Here is a 21,709-nt window from a genome sequence, read left to right as displayed (position 1 = left end):
GACCTTATGGAGAGCTTCCTTGATGGCCAGGGTCAGCAGGAAGGGACCGGTAACCTCCCATGAAGCTGGATAATGGGTTTCAGTTGAGGAAGAAAAAATCATGCTAAGAGGAGAGAGGGCTGACTAAGTGGATGCCAAGGACAGAGTCTGCCATTTGGCTGCTGGCCATTCCCATCAGAGCTTAACTGGAGTAACCTAAGTGTTATGGAATGAGTCCTGAACATTTTTCTTCTTCAGGGCATAACACCCATAATAACCAGGCAAGGCATAAAGCATCTGTCTTAGCCATTAACATGCATAACTCTCTGGATGAAGTCTGAGAACGTCTCAGGAACTCCCAACTGTCCGAGCAGCAGCACAACAGGAACGGACTGTGGGCCAGAAATTGAGACAGCAGATGCTCACAAGGCCTGCACAAACCACCCTCCACCAGGCCAGTCCCCAAACACGGACCCACTGTCATGCTCTATGTTTGTACGATTCTGCTCTTGAGATCAGAGAGCAGCTGGTGGACTTTCTGCCTGATGTGACTCAGCGCTATGGACACCAGCACTTTCTCTTATCTTCCAAAAACGGAATTTAGCTGGAGACAGAGTTGAGCTGACAAGAAGTCCTACAACTGCCTGTGAATCAAAACTACTGCCCTCCATGTCAGTAAACATAGGATGTTGCAGCCAACAAGCCATCACATTATCCCTACCTGGATGGACAGAGAACCCCAAGGGAACTCAGGATGGAAATAATTCCAGCTGCTGCATCCACCTCCTCCCCATGCACTCTGAGGAGACTCAGGATGAGAAAGCATGGGATACTGGCCCCAGAGAGCTGCGGTACACGGCAAAGGAATGATTTCAGTAAGCCCAGGCTCTTGCACTGTCCCATACTTAGAAAAGTGCTAAACTCTTTAACTTGAGGTATCTAGTTTTCTTTAATTAACAATAATCTTTTTTTTTTTTTTTTTGTCTTTTTAGGGCCATGCCTGCAGTATTTAGAGGTTCCCAGGCTAGGCGTTGAGTAAGAGCTGCAGCTGCTGGCCTACACCACAGCCACCGCAACACTGGATCCGAGCCGTGTCTGTGGGCTACATCACAGCTCACAGCAACACCGGATCCTTAACCCACTGAGCAAGGCCAGGGATCAAACCCATGTCTTCATGGATATTAGTTGGGTTCATTACTGCTGAGCCACAATGGGAACTCCAACAATAATCTTTTGATGTCCGACTCCCTGTTTTTGTGGCAAAACCTCCTATAAATCCTGGCTCCCCCTTCCCTTGTCTCTGCGGAGAGGTTCCTCAGAGTTATCTGAGATGCTGTGCCCCAGGCTCAAGTCCTCCGTTTTGTCCGCCAAGTAAAACAGAACCCTCAACAACTCTGAGGTCGCGTGCTTCCTCTCAGTCCACACGCCTTTCAGGTGTTTAATCTCTAGCACGGTCCTGGCGTTGACATCCCTCTGCTCTCCACATGCAAGAATCACCATCCCAGGGAAGAGTCATTTGCAGGATGATGGTGTTTGTTTAACACCAGATGTTGTGTGCTTTCCCTCACTTCCTTGCTGTGCGTAGCCCTGGGGATGCTGCACAAAGGATGGTTTTGAGGAAGGCTGGGAAAGGTCTCTCCCACCCAAACAGATCCGTGAGCAGCTGCCCGGAGAAGAGGAGACGGCAATGCATTCAGCTCTAATCATGACGGCAGCAAGCATGCTTCTCGTGCAAACACAACTAAGCTTAAGGGCTTCTGTTCTTTCTAGAACAGATACCAACAGCACCATGGAAAGCACATCCCACTAGGACCCGGGAGTGGGAAAAAAATCCATTTACTAAGTGTTACTCTTCACACACACATATCACACCACTTAATCCTTATGACAATTCTGATGGGTGATAGTCAAAGGTCTGTTTCTATATCTGAGGGACCTGATGCCCAGATAGGCCTGACCCAAGAGACCAGCGTTAGGTAATCATACGTCTTGGACTTTCCAGATGAGGACCACTCTGTTCTACCGTCCCTGGCTGGGACTTGAGAAGCTCACTCTGCGGTTCAGCCAGGAGGAGTCCAGTGGCCCCACGCCTTGATGCCTACAAAACCTACTCTGTACATGCCTGCTAGACAACACAAGTGACACAGAGCCAAAAGGGAATAGAGAATTCTAATTCACTTACGTAGTCACTTATGTAATAGAGAAACAAAAAAAGCCAAAGAAAGCTCCTTAAAACACGCACAAGTAGCTTACATGAGAGCAAACCACGGTGGCATCACCAAGTTCAAGGCTGACTTTCTGATGTCTCATGGCTAACAGAACAGACCTTCCTTAAAGATTTAAACATGATAGTACAGTCAACTGCTATTCCAAAGACAGACTTGGGTGGGGACACAAGTCCAAAAAATCTATCTGTAAAGGGGGGGGTCTGCCAACCAGGAGCATGAGAGTAGAAGTGTTTAGCATGCAGAAGCTAAGATCTCAATGGGATCTGAAGGATGGTAAGTTGGTCTAAGCTGGAAGGGGCGGACAGTGTGAGTGTGTGAGAGTGTGTGTGTGTGTTAGAGTGTGTGTGTGTGTGTGTGTGTGTGTGTGTGTGTGTGTATGTGTGTCTACAGGATCTGAGATGTCTCTTTTGGATGGGGATTTGGGGCTGGTAACCCCCAAGCACCACTTCTTCCTGAGGAAAGGAAGGCACAGGAATGGGTGAGGGTAGAGGTGTCTGGATCCTCCCCATCCCACCCCCTCCCCATCTCTGACCTCACATCCAGGCCCCATCTGCCAATCTTGGGACCCAGGCTCACTGGCAAATTACAGCTGAGAGTAAGAGCTGACAGGACCTCACCCCTCCTCTACTTAGGACCTCCCGAGACACAGCATGGAACAGAGATGGGTTTCTCTCACCTGTTCTCTCCAGCCCATGTGAGCACGTGTCAGTGGGCGCCGAGTCTGGTACGCATTTTTCCTCTACATCTACACCAACTTGCAAATTACTATCAATGACTGAAAATAACCTTGATCTGAATCTTTTTTCTGACATCTTAACAGGTCCTAGACCATCATCTGTCATTCTCAACAAAGACCCAGATCTGACATTCCACCTGTTCCATTTGTCACCCTCACTGCATGGAGCTCACCTAGGCCCATCCATTTGTTGTTTTGCTCTCTCAAAGCCTGTCTCACATTACTTATTTTCCCCTCATGAAGATCTGGAGCCCTTCCTGTCAATAGGTCTCAGGCACGGTCAGCCTCAGCTACATGGCCAAAGCCACACTGGGGTCACCCATTCAGCCAGGGCTCATGACAGCTTTGGCCCAGGTGGGCTCAGGTCCAGTTCCCCTGGCAGGGACACATCCTCCTCCAGGATCTAATTTCAGGTGTTTGAGGATGCTCAGGAAGTCTGAATGGGATAGGATGCCTGAAGTAGGAGGATGGCTTTCAACACTGGGGAACTCTTTTGGAAAGATCTATGGCTTTGATTCTGCAGCCAGGGTAGGCTCTGCAGGGTAATTGACCCTTTGAGGGTTCCAGCTCACCTCCTTGCACTTCTGCATGACAAGCAACCTCTCCATTCACCTGGCCTCCACTGCAGAGGCATCCCAGGGGCTTTGCTGTGGTGGAACTCACACCAGCCCCAAAGGGTCCCGCCTGGCTCTCTACTATCTCCCTAAGGCTCTCTGATTGCCTTTGAGTTTTAAGAAATGCCAGGCTCTCCCAACTTAAAGGCAGATCTCTTAGGCAAGCCTCTTAGACTCCATCTTCACAGCTTAACCCAACCCTGGAAGGTTGCCAGGGGAACAGACTGCAGAGGAACATGAAGAGACTTCTGGGATAGGGGGAACCTGGTCTTCCTGTGCTGCAATTCTGCAGGTCTTTGCAGAATGGTTCATGGAGAGCCCACCCCCGCCTCTCTCATTTGCAGGCACCTCCAACCTCCCAGCCTCTGCCCTTTACTCGTGAGGATTTTAGGATCAAGCTCACCATCTCTGTCACTACCATCCCAACCACGACGACAACCTACCTACATGCTGGCCCTTGAGTCTTTTTATACCTTTGTGGATATCCTTTCTTCTATCCCATCTGAGTCACCCACTCCCAGGACCATCACCTCCCCTTCCAAAGACCAACATTTCTGAAACCTTTCAGGATCTTTAACCCACCATGGCTACCCTCTTCTTCACATCCAACCCCTCACGCACCGTCCTCCTTTCCCTCCTTGCCCAACAGCATCCCCGGCCCATCGTTCTGCTCGCCTGCATCCATGCTCCCTCCTCTCTCCATCTGTCGTACTTCTTTGGCTAAATCCCAACAGTTTGAACTCAACTCATCTCCCAAACCCAAGCCATTGTGTGAGGCTAGGGGAAAACACACCACTACACAGATGGGTCTTGCTTTCTATTTACGACCACAAACCTCAAGTGGGCCCTCGGCACTGTCTGAGTGATTCCACTACTTCTCCCCTTCCCCCACGCTCAGCTGAGGACCTTGGTTCTTATTTTACTAGAAGACAAAGTCAGAAGAGAATTCTTCTCACCAACGAATCTACTGACTTCTGAATCTGTATTCTCGAGCTCCTTCCAGAGTTCTCCACCCGAGCCCATTCAAGAACACCACGTTTCCCCTCTCTCGCCCAACTCATCTCTCGACTTGGTCATTTCCCTCAGCCTACAGATACTCTAGAATAACTCCTCTCTTTAAAAAAACAATCTTCTGTGGAAGAGGAAAGGTCCCACAGGATATTAATACACACTCTGAAGCCTCAATAATCAAAACAGTGTAGTATCAACATCTAAAAAGTAGACAGACCAATGGAATAAAATAAGAAGTCAAGAAATAGACCCAAAGATTTAAAGAAATCTAAGATATGATAAAGGGGGTATCTCCAAATTACTGAGGCTAACTGGTATTGGGTTAACTGTATAATCACTTAGAAAATAAAATTAGGAGTTCTCATCTTGGCTTAGTGGTAACGAACCTGACTAGTATCCATGAGGATGCCTGTTCAATCTCTGTCCCTGCTCAGTGGGTTAAGGATCCAGTGTTGTCATGAGCTGTGGTATAGGTCACAGACATGGTTCAGATCCCGCATTGCTGTGGCTGTGGTGTAGGCTGGCAGCTACAGCTCCGATTCAACCCTTAGAACCTTCAGAATTTTCATATCTTGCATCTGTGACATATACCTCAGCTCACGGCAATACCAGATTCTTAACCCACTAAGCAAGGCCAGGGATCGAACCCACGTCTTCATGGATACTAGTTGGGTTTGTTTCCACTGAGCCACAATGGGAACTCTGAAAAAATTTGTAATATGACTAAAAATCCTATCAAAAAAACCTTTAGCATAGTCAAAACACAAATGAAAACTGATAGAAAAGTATCTGTAACATAGATCATAAAGAACCAATATCTAATGTTTTAAAAATTAAGAAATACCAAAAATCCAATAGAAAAATGGACAAAAGACATGAATAGACAATTCATTAAAAGAAATATAAAATTGGACCTTAACACATGAAAATATGATCAATTTCACACTTAATAAAAATGCAAAGTAAATCCATACTGAATAGCATCTTTTACCCATCAGATTGGAAAACAAATTTTCGTAACCATAACAATACCATATATATATATATATATATATAGTCTCTCTCTATATATATACTCTCTATATATATAGTCTCTCTCTATATATACTCTCTCTATATATAGTCTCTCTCTATATATAGTATCACTTTGCTGTGTACCTGACACTAATACAACATTGTAAATCAACTATATTTCAGTTAAAAAATACAGATATCCAAGGTTATTCATTTCAGCATTATATATAGTTGAAACATATTGGAAACTATCTAAATTGCCAAAAACAGGACATTGGTTGAATAAAGTGTAGTATTCACACACAATGAGGTCCTGAGCAATTTATTTTTTTTTTTAACAGCATACTTTATTTATTTATTTTATTTTATTTATTCATTTATTTTTGTCTTTTTGCCTTTCCCAGGGATCGAACCCAAAACCTCATGGTTCCTAGTCGGATTCATGAACCACTGAGCCACGACGGGAACTCCGGTCCTGAGCAATTTAAACAGACGAGGACTAGCTCTGTGAATCGATTCGGAATGACTTTCAAGAGACACTGCTAAGTGAAAAGGCAACGTAGAAAAGAGCACATGTCACCAGCCGTCCTTCATGTGAGAAAGAAGGGAAATCATAGGATTTGCATATATTTGCTCTCTTTACAAAAAGAAGCACAGGAAGAACAAACCAAAAAGCAATATAGTCGGTTTCCTATGAGATGCACCAGGGAGGATGGGGCAAACTTAGGGCACAAAGGATGCTTCTCTGAGCCTTTCTTTCTGTTTAGTTTTGACTTTTGGTAGCATTTCTGTTCTCCATAACAAAAAATAAAATGAAATCAATAATGAACTTGAATACCTAGGACCCCCTTTGTCCTTCTGGCCGTCCCCTGACTTCTGCCCCCAGGTGTTTTGGGTGGGTGGGCAGGCGACACCATTCTGTGAAGTGCATTTCTCAGGCCACGGGACTGGCCCAGGGTCAGGCACCCACCGCACACTGAGCCAGCGACCTGCCATACCTTCAGCTGCTGCTGTCCAGAGAGAGGCCACCTTCCTCTTTGTCCCTGTGCTTGAGTCCAGCAAGTTGTAGACCTGGAGTGACCTGTGGCCACCTTGAAAGGAAGCCAAAACAGAGGAGAGCAGAGCTGAGAGACAGATCAAAGAGGCCAATTTACGGAAATAATGTTCAAACCGCTGCTATTTTTACTTTATGATGTCAACTATCATTTCCAGTCTTGGCCTTTGCCGGCGTGAGCTGGGTTTTCTGTCGCATGCATTCAGAGTCTCAATAGGTATATACACTCGTTGAAGCCTCTCACTTTGCATGTGTGGACTCTCCACCCACGGGAAGAAAAACATCCAAAGTCACCCTGGGAGATGAGAGCAAAGCTAACGCTCACATCACCTGGACCCAGGTTCAGACTAGGAGGCAGCATGGTAGGTGGCCTCAGCTTCAGGCTCACCTGAGGGAGAAGCAGAGAGAAGCTTACGTCCAAGGTGGCAGAAGAGGACAGGCTTGAGGAAGAGACCTTGGCTTCCTGCTCCCATGGCCCAAGGTGCCCCAGGCCCCCCGAGGCTCCCGCTGCAGTGGCTCAGCTTCCCTGCAGAGCACTAAGACCTGCCAGCCCAGAGACCTTTGGGTCTGGTAGGTGCCGTGTTGCCCAGAGTTGAAGGATGGCTCCCTCATCCCAGGAACAAGCACTTGGGGAAAACTCGGCAGCTGGGAAACCTCTCGTTGCAGCAGCTGGACCCGTGGACTTGGAGTTGAAAGAAGCAGGCTCAGAGCCAGCTCCTCCATTCACCTATGGGCTTTCTGCACCCAAAAGGTGGATCATAAAGATGCCCCAAGGAATCAAGGAACCGAAGCTCGTGTGGGGTCTCAGTAAGGCAGCCGTCCAACCAGCAGTCCGCAGCCTGAGTACAACCTACGGGTGGTTTCCATTAGCCAACACAGAGCTTTTAGACTAAACCAGGCTGTGTTGAAAATTGGGGTATTTCACATGAAAAAATCCAGGTTTTTGCTTTCTCTTGAAAATAAAAGATCAAGACTTGGGTATACCAGCCAGAATTAAGATGCGTATGCCCTCCTTGTCCAGCCTCCAGTAGCTAATCTGCCCTCCCACCTCTCCCCCACTGCAGCTAAACTGGGTGGGGGGCAGGTTCTGGTGGCCGCTCAGCATCTCATGCAGCTCTTTGTTCCACGGCAGCAAACTCACGCTCTGCACCATCTGCTATCCAAGCAGGGAGGCCAAGGATCGGCAGAGACCTGGGAAGCTCCCGCCCACTTCCCAGGGTGCCCACCAGCTCCACACGTGATGTGATCTGTGTGGTGCTGGCAGGGGTCTGAGTTCACAGGCACCACTCTAAGTGCAAATGGCTACGTAAAGTTCATGGGTTAAAGAAAGGGAAGGGGAATGAGGGCTCAAGTTCACATTCTCTCGGTTGAGCTACAAAATCTAGGATACAGTCCCAGACTGGAGGGGACCAGTGGTGAGCTTTGTGGGGTGGGGGGTGATGTCAGCGGAGGAACAGGGCAAGGACAGAGGCAAGAAATCCAGCCTCAGGGTCCCTGGGAAGCAAGGGACATTGATGGCCTAAGCCCAGGTCAGAGCCTGGTGCTGTGAACAGATACAGTTGACTGGGGGACAGGAAGCCAGGGGGAACTTTACAAAGGCTTGGTGACATTCACGTGGGTCCCCATGTGGAACCCACAAGAGGCCAGGTTTGGCCTTTTCTGGGGAAGTTCCCCTGAGTCTATTTTGTGCTTTGACAGAGGAAATAAAAGTTCCCAGTAACTCTGGGGAGAGGTCAACCGAAACTTAATTAGGTGTCAACCAGAGCCCCCTGGCAGAGGAGCCATCAGTGTGGTTATTACGGAGCTAATTCAACACAGGGCCCTGGTTCTCAAACTCAGCTGATGCGAAGGTCTTAGAAGACAGACTGCCTCCTGTACCCTAAGTTAGACGCATGTACTTTATCTTCATTTTTAGCCCATGATTTGAAACTCAGTGAAGCACTGAGCTGATGTGGACGGCACATGCGTGCTATGGGAACAGGATGATTCTAGATGTTTTCATTCACTTAGCAAACACTTATTCACCGAGGACCTAGAATTTACAACCCATTATGCTCAACGCGAGGGGGCCCACAACCTCGGAAAAGACACTGCCTTTGCCCTGGAGCAACTTCCAGGCCATTCGGGTCAAGTGCATGTCTGGAGGCTGGAAACCAACTGAACTCAGGGAGATCTGTGCAAATTACCTGCTACACCTCTGCAGTGCAGCCCAAGACCAGATACTGTTGCCCTTTAATAAACATTTATTTGTAAGAGTTTCTTAATCAGACTTCCCTTGCTGGGAGGATCGCAGAAATTTTTTACCAGTGCCTCAGCCTGGAGCCGGCAGCCTTGCCTGAATTTAAAAAAAAAAAAAGAACATCTGATTTCCCCCCAAAATGGAATGTTCTTGGTTCTGCTTTAAAAAAAAAAAAAAAAAAAGGCTACTGTTATTTAATCCTTACTTGCTAGAGCAAGTGTCTACCACTTACTAGTAGACCTGCTAGTGTCTATCTGCTAGACCCTGGTGGGATCTTTACATATATTTTCTCATCTAACCTACACAGCAGCCCAGTGACTCGCTAGTACCATCCCCACTATGGAATGAGATTCGATAACATTTAGTTCCACCTAGATTACTTCTGAGGGTCCTAAGATCTGTATGAAATCTTTGACAGTAGAGTCCGGTTTTTGCTGAAGGCCAGTCCACACCATCGAGCATCCGTTGTTCGCCACACATAACGCTCTTCGGCACTGGGAGGTCCCCAGGGGTTGGTAGCCAGGCTTCCTGGGACAGCACCTTGGCATCAATCAGCCACCCCAAGACAGTGACCCCAAAGCAGACCTGCAGCCTTACACTCCCCCTCCGTCACTTCCTGCCAGAGAAACCAAAAGAAGAACTCACACAATCTGCCGTCAAGGGTCTTGTCCGGCCCCTTGACGCTCGGCCGGCCGCTGCGGGGGTTTTGGGAGGGGAAGTAACATTGACATCACAAGAACCTAGAGCCGAAAAAGGCTTGAAGGGCTCATCCTGTCCAGGCACCTTGATGAGGCAAAACACGGCTCTCTTCCTGCAGAGCCAGAAATGGAAACTCCACCTCTTTCCATAATTTCTGCCAGCGTTTTAGCCCCCAGACAGAGAAGGTCCTCCAACTCAAGTTCTTATTTAACTGAAGTGTACTATTAATTTTTTTAATCCAGGAAGATGAACTAGTCAGCATGTAGTCCTATCACAAACCTCCAAAATCTTAAAGATAACATGACAAATAGTCTTTTCATCTCAGGCCCCTGAAGCACAGTGATCTATTACCTGTGTTTTTCACTGGGGATTCTTAACTGTGCGATTCTGCCACTGTTTTTTCCACATATGACTGGCAGCTGGAATTACGGTTTCCCATTCTTTGCTCGTTCCCTGTTGTAGAGATCTATACACCCACGACCCTTGCCTGTGGCTTGCCGTATCCCTCGTGAGAACTGAGGCAGTGTATTTCCTCGCCCCAGTGATGTGTGGCTCAGTCATGTCACTCGCTTTGGAATGTTAGGGGAAATAATGGAGCAGTGGCTTTAAATGTTCTTGTTGGATTTGAGTTGGACTCTTGAATTTCTGCCAGAACCATGGGAAGACTATGTCCCAGAGAGTGCCAGACCCAGAAAGAGATAAAGGAAGGAGGCCCAAAGCGGAGCCATGCCCACCTGAGTCCAACCAAGATCAGCTGAACCTCACCCCCTGCACACACCAGTGAGCAGGAAGAGCCAATGTCTGTGATGCAAGTCACGGGGATTTGGGAGGGGGGAGGGGGTACTTGTTACAGAACATTTTCTAGGTCCTGCCTGATCCTTGCATGGAAAACACTGGGATTGGGAGGGGGTTGGTATTCGTTACACAACTTTATCTAAGTCCTAAGGTCTAATCCAAAACAGAGCCAGACTACTTTCTGATCCTTACACGGTACAGCCCCCAAGACTTCCTCTTTCATGGAAACTTCCCCGGTTATTTCAGACCTACTATAACTTGGTCACTCAAAACCTTTTTTTGTGTGTCCTATATTTTGGTGCCTATTTATATTCCATATAACACTTTCTAGAGCTCAGTCCGATATATTTTTTAATAACTGCGCATGTGAAACCTTATCAATAAGACCGTGAAATCATTGAGAACAGGGACTATATGAGCATAGCCTAGGCAATAAAACTCTTAATTACAAAGATTCTGTACCACTATCCCCCATCCTCGTCAGAATAAGGTTTCCGGGGAATTCTGGTGGCTCAGCAGGTTAAAGATCTGGCATTGTCACTGCTATGGTTTGGGTTGCTGCTGTGGCTTGGGTTCAATCCCTGGTCTGGGAACTTCTGCAGCAGGTGCAGCCAAAAAAAAAGAATAAGCCTTTCAATATTTTCTTAGAAACACACTGTTATTGTATCCAAAGGGGCCAGTATAAGGTTCTGCACACAATGGCCACAAGAGCCATTCACATATTTATGAAATATTCATTAGAAAGACAAATGAGATTGAGTTTTTTGTCAGATAAATATTTCTGATCTATTAACATTTATTTTCATGTTTCTTCTTTTGATAGAGATAATATTCAATTATCAATTCTACAAGATATTTAAAGTAAAAATTTCTCTTTCCCATCTAAAATATATTAATAAGAATAAAAGTGAGTTAGGTTACCTAATTAAAATACCTATGAAGTCAAATCTGTGAAAAGTTAATATTCACTCCCAATGTCAGAGATCTGTATGTCTCATTTTTCTTAATAAAACATACTTTTGTGTATGAGAGTCCATAATCTTGGTTTTCATATTCTATATTTGAGAGCAGAGACAATTCTTTAGAATCACATTTCTTTTTCCACAGTTTAGTTTCAAACACAGGGTAGTTCCTCTTTTTATTTACGTAAGCAGAAAGACTTGCTTTATATAAAAAAACTCAATGAACTGGGTTTTTTTTAAAAGATACATATTTACATTTCCTATACAGGAATTTTCCAGATGACTGGTTGAATTGTTACATTCATATGGTACATTGATCTGGAGTTAAAAAAAAACAATTGAACAATAGAAAACACTATCTTTTCTTTCCATCTATGGACATAACAAAAAGCATCATGTCTGACGCTGCCAGAAATTATATAACAAAATGAAGCTGCTGCTTCAAATCAGTCACCTCATCCAGTTATCCCAAAGAATTGCCTGTGCTACAAACTGTGCTGAAAATCTTTTTTTTTTTTTTTCGTGATTTCTTCAAAGCCGGCTGTACATTTAAAAAATACTGTTAAAAGCAGCAAATCTCTGTCTTTGAGAATGAATGCGATTTGGGGAAACAGAAGTCATTTGGAAGCAAGTTTAGTGAAAAAGAAGAGCAGTCAACCTGAGTTTCATAAAGAAAAATATTCATATTTGCCCCAAATCTCACAACCCAGGGACAATGCCCTCAACAGACTGGTATATTTTCTTCCAGCAATTTTTTATGTATATATCTTCGCATGAACAGGATATGTCACATATACAGGTTGGACTTGCCCCCTTTTTGTCCCCAATCAATATTCATCTTATTATTTCATGAGGTTTCAGGAAGCTAAGTCACAGGCAAACAGTCACAGTTCAGAGAGTGTTCTAACTTCCAACTTCTTTCAAAAATGTGTAGAGGTTGAAAAAGGTGAACAGTTATACAAAAAAGAATGTTTGATTTCCCACGATCCTTGGTGACACTGTCTTGCAAGCATAATATTTGGGCACAGACCCATGATGCATGACAAGTGAGAGAGAAATCAAGAGTGAGAGAGAAGGGAAGGTTACGGTTTTAACAGAGAAAAACAATAATGTGGTATTTGCCCAAGTCAATCATTTGTATAGACAGTGTGTGATGTGGTGTGTGTGTGTGTGTGTATGTGTGTGTGTGTGTGTGTGTGTGTGTGTATGAGAGACAGAGACAGAGTGAGGGGGGACCATGGCTTTCATCACAAATCAAATAAAAAAATTTTTTCCTGTGTTTAACAGTGGACTAAATCTCTTAAAATCCAAGAAACACCACTCGCAGCAGAAATCAGGGAGGACAGAGAAACAACGTACATTTACCAGGTCTTTCCCCAAAGTGAGAAGCGCCAAGCCACGTGTAAGCATTGCTTTCTTGGCACACAGACTAAATAAAGCCTGTTTTCCAAACCCTAAACCCAATCACTGAGTCCAGTGCCAGCCACCACTCCCTGAAACCCTCATGGATCCAGTTCTAGGAAGGAGGAAACATGGACTCAGATTCTCCATCTGGACTGTGCTCTGCAGACTTAGAAACTAAGAACTGAAATGCTCCTTCTCCACCCTGCCCCAACAACTGAGACCTTCTCCCATCACCCAACAGAAGATCCTGAGATGGAAATGCTCTTTGTCTTGGACCCACCCAAGTCATTGCAGTCTTCCTGCTGGAGTTAGGCCCAAAGACCCCCATTTTGCCATTTTTTGCCCAAAAAGATTTCTTTGTAGAGCCAGGTTAGACTGCTTTTTTTTTTTTTTTTTTTTTTGCCTTTTTGCTATTTCTTGGGCCGCTCCCGCGGCATATGGAGGTTCCCAGGCTAGGGGTCCAGACGGAGCTGTAGTCACCGGCATACGCCAGAGCCACAGCAACGCGGGATCCGAGCCGAGTCTGCAGCCTACACCACAGCTCATGGGAACACCGGACCCTTAGCCCACTGAGCAAGGGCAGGGACCGAACCCGCAACCTCATGGTTCCTAGTCGGATTCGTTAACCACTGCGCCACGACGGGAACTCCTAGACTGCTTTTTAAATTGTATTTATTTATGTATTTATTTACTTACTTTTTAGGGCCACACCCATGCCATGTGGAGGTTCCCAGGCTAGGGGTCAAATAGGAGCTGTAGCTGCTGGCCTACATCACAGCTCATGGCAACGCCAGATCCTTAACCCACTGAGCATGGCCAGGGGTCAAACATACATCCTCATGGATCCTAGTTGGGTTCGTTACTGCAGGAACTCCCAGGTTCGCCACAACAGGAACTCCCAGGTTAGCCTGCTTTTAATTCAATAAATTGTCCTTTCCCCAGTTCCTTAGTCACAGAATCAACTTCTCTACCTGTGATGAAGGTGAAGGTCTCAGAGCATAAAACTGTGCCCTAAACAATACATTTGGGAAGATGCTATGCAGCCAGGTCAGCCCAACTGAATGGAAATCAAATCCCGTCGGTTGAGAGAAGAAAGGGAAAGGCGGTCAAGAGAGTGGGTCATTGCCATGTGGTTCCGGAAAGCGCCCTGCCTCTTGCTCCTCCTGGGCCATCTGGGGCTAAGCCCAGAGAGGGAAGATGACAGAGAGTAACCCCGCTAGCTGGGAAGACCCAAGAGCCCATGTAAAACCTTTGAAATCCATAAGACCTCGAAGTCCCTTGAGCCCAAGGGAAGTAACAGAGCAGAAATTAGTACGTGGCGTATCAAGGCAGACATTACAGCTTGATGTTTTCAGAGGACCAGAGCAAGGCAAAGGAGCCTCATCAGAATGAGCTGGAGGAAGCAGGGCCCCCTACATCCCTGTCTGGAGGCCAGGTGGGGACGGGACAGGGCACATGCTGACAGGTGACTATCCACCACACCCCTTTCCATCAGCCCCAACCCCAAAGTGACTAAGATTGCTTCTGCAGCTTACACTAAACAGAAACTGAAATGGAACAGCCATCAAAAGTTGTATTGTTTGCAAAGCCTGAAATGACTGCTCACTATAGGAGTTACACACAAAGGGCTTGTGCACGTAGTAGTTCCACGATACACTCTAAGTATCTCCATGATTACTGGTGACTGGGAATACTTCACTCCGCCTTCTTTCTACAGAGAAGTGGAGGCACTAACCTTGAGCACTGAAAATAAGGGCAGGGCGTAATAACAGAGCACAAGTTGGAGAACTACTGGATTTTCCTCAATGGAAAACAAACGAGAGACCCCTGCACTCCACACCCTCCCACTTAGAGTAGCCATGCTCTTCTTCAGCCAGTACTCATGCTCCTTGCTCAGGATGGGCTATCTCTCCCCATCTCCTTGACGTTGGCCTTGGTCACGTGACTTGCCTTGACCAGTAGAATATGGCACACCAGCTAGCATGTGTTTGAGTACTAAGAAGAGGCTCTAAGAGGCCTCTTTTCATGTCCTGTCTTGCCTTCCTGCCATCCTCCAGCCTGGATCTCCACATGAAAGATACAAGGAGCAGACCTGAACCTGACCTGAAGCTTGGAACCAAGCCTGGCCAAGTGCAGTGGAGTCTAGCAAGACACAGCTGAGCCTCGGCTGACCCAGGATGCACGAAATTAATATTTGCTTTCATAAGCCATCAAAATTTGAGGTTGTTACTACAGGAAAATCTAATTCGCCACCAATTAAGATGATTCTTCAACATATCAAAGTAAAGAAAGGAAAGATGGAAGGTGAAACAAGGGCAAGAAAAGAGTCTAATGAAATGAGGGGAAATTGCCTTTTCAGGGACTTGACCAGCAGTGGTAATGTGAGTGGCATGGCACCCTAGCTAGTAAAGCAGGGGTGAAGTGGGAGAGAAATAGAGTCGTATAGAGGTCTGAGAGCCTTTGTGACCCCAAAGAGAAGGATGAGTTCAGAGAAACACATTTCTTCACCCTCAGATTCTTTCTGCCTTTAAATCTCTCCATTTGGTGGAATTTAACTCCCTTCTGAGCAGTAAGCTTGGTAAACTTTAAAGCCTTGCAATGGATTCTGCATTGCAAGATCTCCTATTCCTATTTAAAATGCAGCAGGATGTACGTTTGCTATTGATTTGGGTTTGCGATTTGAATTGTTCTTGTGTAGGTATTTGCCAAAGAACAGATGTTTTCTCCATGTGTCATCTGAGATGGGTTAAGTATGCCCAGGAGGGTACGGCTGACATAGAGGTCTCTCCCTGAGCAGACGGGTTAGTTATAAATTGCTCTGCACTTTTTCCTAACCCTGTAACAGCTGAAGTAAAACCTAGCAGCTGAACAGTTAACCCATTTGTTTAATTTGATTTTGATTTTTCCATTAAGCTCTCATAATTTATTTAGATAGGTCCTGAAATACCGAATGGAAATGTGGAGAATTGGGCATAAAGGGGGATTAAGAACCAAAATATGAGTTGAATGAAATCTATCTTGCAAAGCTCCAGACCTGTCCAATAAATCGCGGGGGGGAAACTTGCTCAAAATTACTCCTTAAGTAGTTCTGAGCAGCAATATTACATCTGTGTTTCTGAACCCATGGGCTTCAAGGAACAGCTTCTTTCTCGGGGCTGTGCTTCAAAACCTCACAATTAAAGCCGGACGCTGGCCAAGGTGTAAACCATAAAGCTCCCCTAGAAACACCCAGAATCTGTGCTCCAGACCCCTCTGACATCAGATCCACCTCAAGAGGGACTTTCTCCATAACGCTTCATCCCACCCTCCCTCCAGAGACGGCCCTGGCCCTGCTCTCCCAGAGGATCTTTCCAAGGCACACAGGCCAGCCCTTGTTAGTTTCCCCCACTGATGTCCTTTGTTCCCATCTGGCCAATCACACTTCAGGCCACCTTTCTGCACCCAGCCCCTCCCTTCCTGCCTGCACCCAAAGCAGGAAAGATGGGGAAGGACAGGCCACTTTTACCTCCCTGTCCTTTTTAGGTTGATCCCTGTGTTTGCAGAGAGGTGACACCGAGTGGTGATTCAGAGCAAGTATCTGAGATCAGGGTGCCCTGGACTTAAAAGCTGGCTCCATCCTACTGGAAGTGAGACCTTGGACCCATCCCGTCATTTCCCCATCACCTCCCAAATGAGGATGAGAAGAGCATTCACCTCAAGGGGTATTTGAAGGAGACACAAGAGCTGGCACCTGATGAGCCCTCGGTTGCCAACAACAGCTAAGCCTTGCTCTGAGGTGATGCCCCTTGTTAAGCTGACAGAGATTTCCTGGGTGCTGCCCACGTACGGGGCATGGTACCTGATGCTGGGACTATTGTGTGAAAAGGTACCGACCTGATCCTGGAAGATCTTTCAGGCTGGCAGGGAGAGGAGCAAATGCTAAAGCATGGGGAGACCCACTGAGGGACTAACCCATGGGTGCACCGGAGGCACGCAAACCAAGCTTGGCCAAGGGCAAGGAAGCCCATGGAAGAAGTGAGGTCTCCCCCTGAGATTTAGAGGGTGAGACTGTGTGGGTAAAAGAGCAGCTGAGCCAAAGGAGGTGGGGGGGGGGCAGCACGTGCAAAGGCCCAGAGGTGGGAGGTGCCTGAGTCGGGTGAGAAGGGCAAGAGAAGACAGCGTGTGAGGCAGAGCAGGAAGGATGGAGCAGCTCAAAGCAGAGGCAGTGCGCCTGGATGTTCCTGAAGCCATGAGGCAGTGATTGCATCATATTTCCTTCTTCCAAAGCTCTTCAGAGAGACACGGGAAACGGGATTAGAGATAAGATCAGAGGCTGCAGACAGCTGTGCAAACTGTGGCCCGAATGACAGCGCCAGACCAAGACGGAGCGTGGGGTGGGCCCCAGCAAAGCCATGCTCACCACGTTGGGTCCTTGCACAAGGAAGAGGTCTGTCCAGGCAGGCAGCCATAGCACCCAAAGTAAAATCTCACCTGTTTCTTGAACTTTACACAAGAATAATTGCCAGAAGAATATGATATCTAGGAGCTCCCACTATGGCACAAAGGGATTGGCGGCGGCGTCTTGGGAGTGCTGGGATGCAAGTTCCATCCCTGGCTGGCACAGTGGGTTAAGGATCCAGCATTGCCCTAACCCTAACCCTAACCCTGTAGCTTAGGTCGCAACTGCGGCTCAGATCTGATCCCTGGGCGGAGAACTCCATATGCCAAGGGGTGGCCAAAAGGGGGAAAGAAAAGAATCTGACACCTAGATGTGAGATGAAATGGCAGACGTTCTAGAAGACAACATGGATAAAAAGATAATTTTGCAAAATCATGGGAGAGACGAAGCGACTAGTTGTGGAGACGGGGAGAGGTGAGTACAGAGAAACTGAAGGAACATTGTAAATCAACTATACTTTAATAAAAAAAATTAAAAATAAACAATAAACTCCTCTTTTTTCCCACCCAACTCCACGGGCCTGGACAGGATTTTCCAATCCAAGGGGCCCCCACTTTTGGTCTTTCACACTTAATTTATCAAGACTTCCTAGTGGACAGCATTTCTGCTGTCACTGCCACCAGCCTCACAGTCCCCTGAATATCTTTGCCACGTGGCCATTGCCTTTATTAGCGATTTCCCAAAAGATCCCCTGAAAAAGTTTTGCTAATGACTTGGGAGTGCTTTCATGGTTTTCAAAGGATTATAGAAAATTCTCATGGCTGTTGACGGGTCAGGGCTTAATCTCATTGACTTCCTTTTAGTCTTTGGTCTGACAACCAATAACTAGAATTATCATGATAACGACCCTTGACGTTTTTAAAGGCCATTTACCTTACTTCAAGTGACCCTCACAACAACTTTATGAGGGAGGCTTTTTCTCTGAGGAGCCAGGCTCAGGAAAATAAAGTGACCTCCCGAAGGTCACACAGCTAGTAAATTGTAGAACTGAGATGCAGCTGGGACTTCCAAAGCCAAGGTCTTTTTCCCAACACCAAACTCCAAGACAAAAGGAAGAGTAAAAATGTTAGCCAGGTTGTGCTTCTATTTTTTTTTTAGATGATGGACAATTTCAACTATAAAAATAGAGACAAGGGAACAGTGGCATGCTCAAGACAGTTCCTACCAGCTCCCAAGACCTGAGTTAAATATTCAGAAAGTTTGCAAGCTGCCAATCAAACCCTTGGTTGTTTGAAGCAGGACACGGTGGAAACATTACAGACAGTGGAATATGCTTCAAATTAGGGCTTCCCGCTTCCCCAGCCAGCTTCCCAGCACAACGCTGCTGACCCTATCCACCACCTTCCAAAATGATCAGCTGCCGACCATCCTGTTCTGTCTACTCCAACACTCACTGATTTCTTCTTGTCCCTGAGGGCTTACTTTGATGCAATTCCCAGACACTGTATCATTTCACCTAAAGATACTTCAATAAGTATCTCTAAATAATGACTCTTTTCCAGGAGTTCCCTTCATGGCTCAGTGATTAATGAACCTGACTAGGATCCATGAGGACGTGGGTTCAATCCCTGGCCTCGTTCAGCAGGTTAAAGATCCGGCATTGACATGAGCTGTGGTGCAGGTCACAGATGTGGCTCAGATCCTGTGTTGCTGTGGCTGTATATAGGCCAGCAGCTGTAGCTCCAATTCCACCCCAGCCTGGGAGCATCCATGGGTTGTGGGTGTGGCCCTAAAAAGAAAAAAAAAGACTCTTTTCCAACATATCCAAAACACCATGACTACACCCCCAAAGACCCCATGATTTCCTAAAAATCATCAAATATCCAACTGAAGATTTCTATATAGTTGGTTTTTGAATTGGGATCCAAAAAAGAGTTGCTGATACTTTTTCTCCACCTGTCTCTTGACCCTTGAGTCTCTTTTAGTCAATAAGTTTCTATCTTAGTTGTTATTTTTGCTTTTTAGGGCCACACTCGCTGCATATGAAAGTTCCCAGGCTAGGGGTGTAATCCGAGCTGCAGCTGCTGGCCACAGCCACAGTCACAGCAACATAGGATCCGAGCCATGACTGTGACCTACACCACAGCTCACAGCAACACCGGATCCTTAACCCACTGAGCGAGGCCAGGGACTGAAGCCCCATCCTCATGGACACTAGCCGGGTCATTACTGCTGAGCCACAATGGGAATGCCAGTTTCTATTTTAGTTTGCTGGGGCTGCGGCAGCAGAGTTCCAGACAGCGGGTGGTTTAAACACAGAACACATCTCACAGTTCCAGAAGTCCAAGGTCAAGGCACAGCAGGGCTGCTCTGATCCGGGGGCCTGGAAGGGAGAGTCTGGTCTGTGCCCCTGGGCTTCCTGTGCCCTGTGCCCTGTCTTCATCTTCCTTAGTTTGTAGAAGCACCACCGTCCCCTCAGTCTCCATTTTCATCTTCACAACATAGCCTTCCTGTGTGCATGGCTGACTTCAAATGTCCCCTTCTCATAAGGCACCCATCACGCTGGATCAGGGCCCAGTCTAATTTTATTTTGTAATTATATACGATAGTTACTGAAGTCCATAGGCAAGTCAACAAAACAAGGTAAATTCTGGTCCATTCCTGCCTCTCCCACCTGTTCCTTCCCCCACCCCGAGAAACCATTTTTTGGTTAGTTTTTGCTTTATCTTACTATAAAATTAATTGAGCAAATAGGACTCTGTGTGTGTGTTTGTGTGTGTGTATGTGTTTCCCCTCTTTCTTATTGTTCAGGAGGGGGGACACTTTCTCCCCAGCCCCCAACCTGTCCCTTCCCCTTATAAATAACCATTTTTGTTAATTTTTGTTTTACCTTAATGTAAAGTAAATTAAGAAAATAGGACTGTGTCTGTGTGTGTGTGTTTGTGTGTTTTTCCCCTCTTGCTGTTGGGGAGGGGGACACTCTCCCCCCCGCCCACTTGGTTCCTTTGCCTGGCCTAATTGTTAAGGTGACACAGGACAAACTACAGAGGGAAGAAAACAAATTTGTGTGTATAGCAATCTCATAGAAATAGGACCTGTGAAGTGACAAAAGCAGGCTGTTTATATACCATTTTTTAGACAAAAAAAAAAAAACAAAAAAAAAACAACCCACAATTATTTGGAAGATTTGACAAAACAGAGGGGCCTGTGCTTGGGGTGTCAGACTAAGGAAAAAGCAACACAATTTGTTGATAAGCTTCCTTAGCCTTGAACTTCCTAACTGTGGGAATAAGGATATTTTCTAGCTTCCTCATCCTGAGAAGACAGCTTCACATGGGAGATTTATTTCCCAATTTCAGGGAGAAAGAGGGTGGCGGTCAGAGTGTTTTCTCTTGCACTGGCTGTTTCCTAACTCACAATAATCAATATGCCAGTTTGGCATATTAGAGGGTCAGCCTGCCCTGAGCCCCAATATTAGATAGAGTTGGGCATTTTATCTTCTCTGGAACCTTGCTTTTTTTTTTTTTTTTTTTTTTTCCACTCAATGTATCCTAGAGATCACTCTAGAGAGAGTTGCAACTTGAAGTCTTACTTTAAATACTGACCTTTTAATCATCCAACACAAAAAGTGTTTTCCTATCATGATGGCTCCAAGGTAAACAGAAAGCTGGAATGTCCCTACTAGAGTCAAAAATTTCCAAAAATGAAAAAGAAACTGTCAGCTCATACTTCCTTAGGCAGTTTGTTAAAGCTGTCTTGGGTCTCCCAAATAATCCTGTGAGTAATTTTCTAAATTCTCAGAGGCTATCATGTGACAACAATCCCATCCGGTTGTACTGCACTTGAGCAGAGCAAGCTTTCTGTAAAGGAACTATAGGTCAGACCATGCTGGGTTCAGCCCTGGTGTTACCACCTCCTAGCGGGGTGGCCCGAATGAGGGGCAAGTTAATTCCTCAGCCAAGGATTAATGAGAGAAGGAAACACAATGAGGTCTGACTGGTGCCCAGGCCCAGGGACCAGCAGATTGTCAACATTTTATTTATTTATTTATTTTTTGTCTTTTTGCCATTTCTTGGGCCGCTTCCACAGCATATGGAGGTTCCCAGGCTAGGGGTCCAATCGGAGCTGTAGCCGCCGGCCTACACCAGAGCCACAACAACACAGGATCCGAGCTGCATCTGCGACCTACACCACAGCTCACGGCAACGCCGGATCCTTAACCCACTGAGCAAGGCCAGGGATCGAACCTGCAATCTCATGGTTCTTAGATTCGTTAACGACTGAGCCGTGATGGGAACTCCTGTCAACATTTTAAATGTAGTGGTTCCAATGATTATTTTCAACAAGCTCTTTCACGCATATCATCCTGGCTTCATTTCCAGAACAATCTTTGGAGGTAATTGTCCTAGGGGGCATTACTTCGTTTCAGATTAAATCTATAACACAGTGAGGGTGTATTTTTACATGTGACAGCTTCATTTCATAGAAGTTAAATGTCCTCCGTGTATACAGCACATGATGCCCACGTACTGGATGTGAACAGTGGTTGTACTGCATAGAATGTGGACGTTTTAACCAATGAATAGTTGCTTTTCT

General features: G+C 46.2%; 1 protein-coding gene across 3 annotated transcripts in view; it reads right to left on the bottom strand.

Moving 5' to 3' along the window:
* CD83 (CD83 molecule) overlaps positions 1-21,709 on the bottom strand; it is a 75,901-nt gene that overhangs the window by 30,805 nt on the left and 23,387 nt on the right. For 2 of the 3 annotated variants that reach the window (XM_084967409.1, XM_084967410.1), the window contains exon 2: positions 6,581-6,673. The gene's annotated coding sequence lies outside the window, so the exon portion shown is untranslated. Of the gene's footprint in view, positions 1-700; positions 821-6,580; positions 6,674-21,709 lie in introns of those variants that run through there. The other variant, XM_084967411.1, reaches the window with a different exon arrangement.

Source organism: Sus scrofa, chromosome 7 (assembly GCF_054392235.1).
Source record: "Sus scrofa isolate SSC_HxYL_T2T_F1_AM1 chromosome 7, Sscrofa_HxYL_maternal_Yorkshire_Landrace_v2.0, whole genome shotgun sequence".
NCBI lineage: Eukaryota > Metazoa > Chordata > Mammalia > Artiodactyla > Suidae > Sus > Sus scrofa.
Note: the sequence above shows the minus strand (reverse complement) of the source record. Positions and strands in the feature narration are given on the sequence as shown.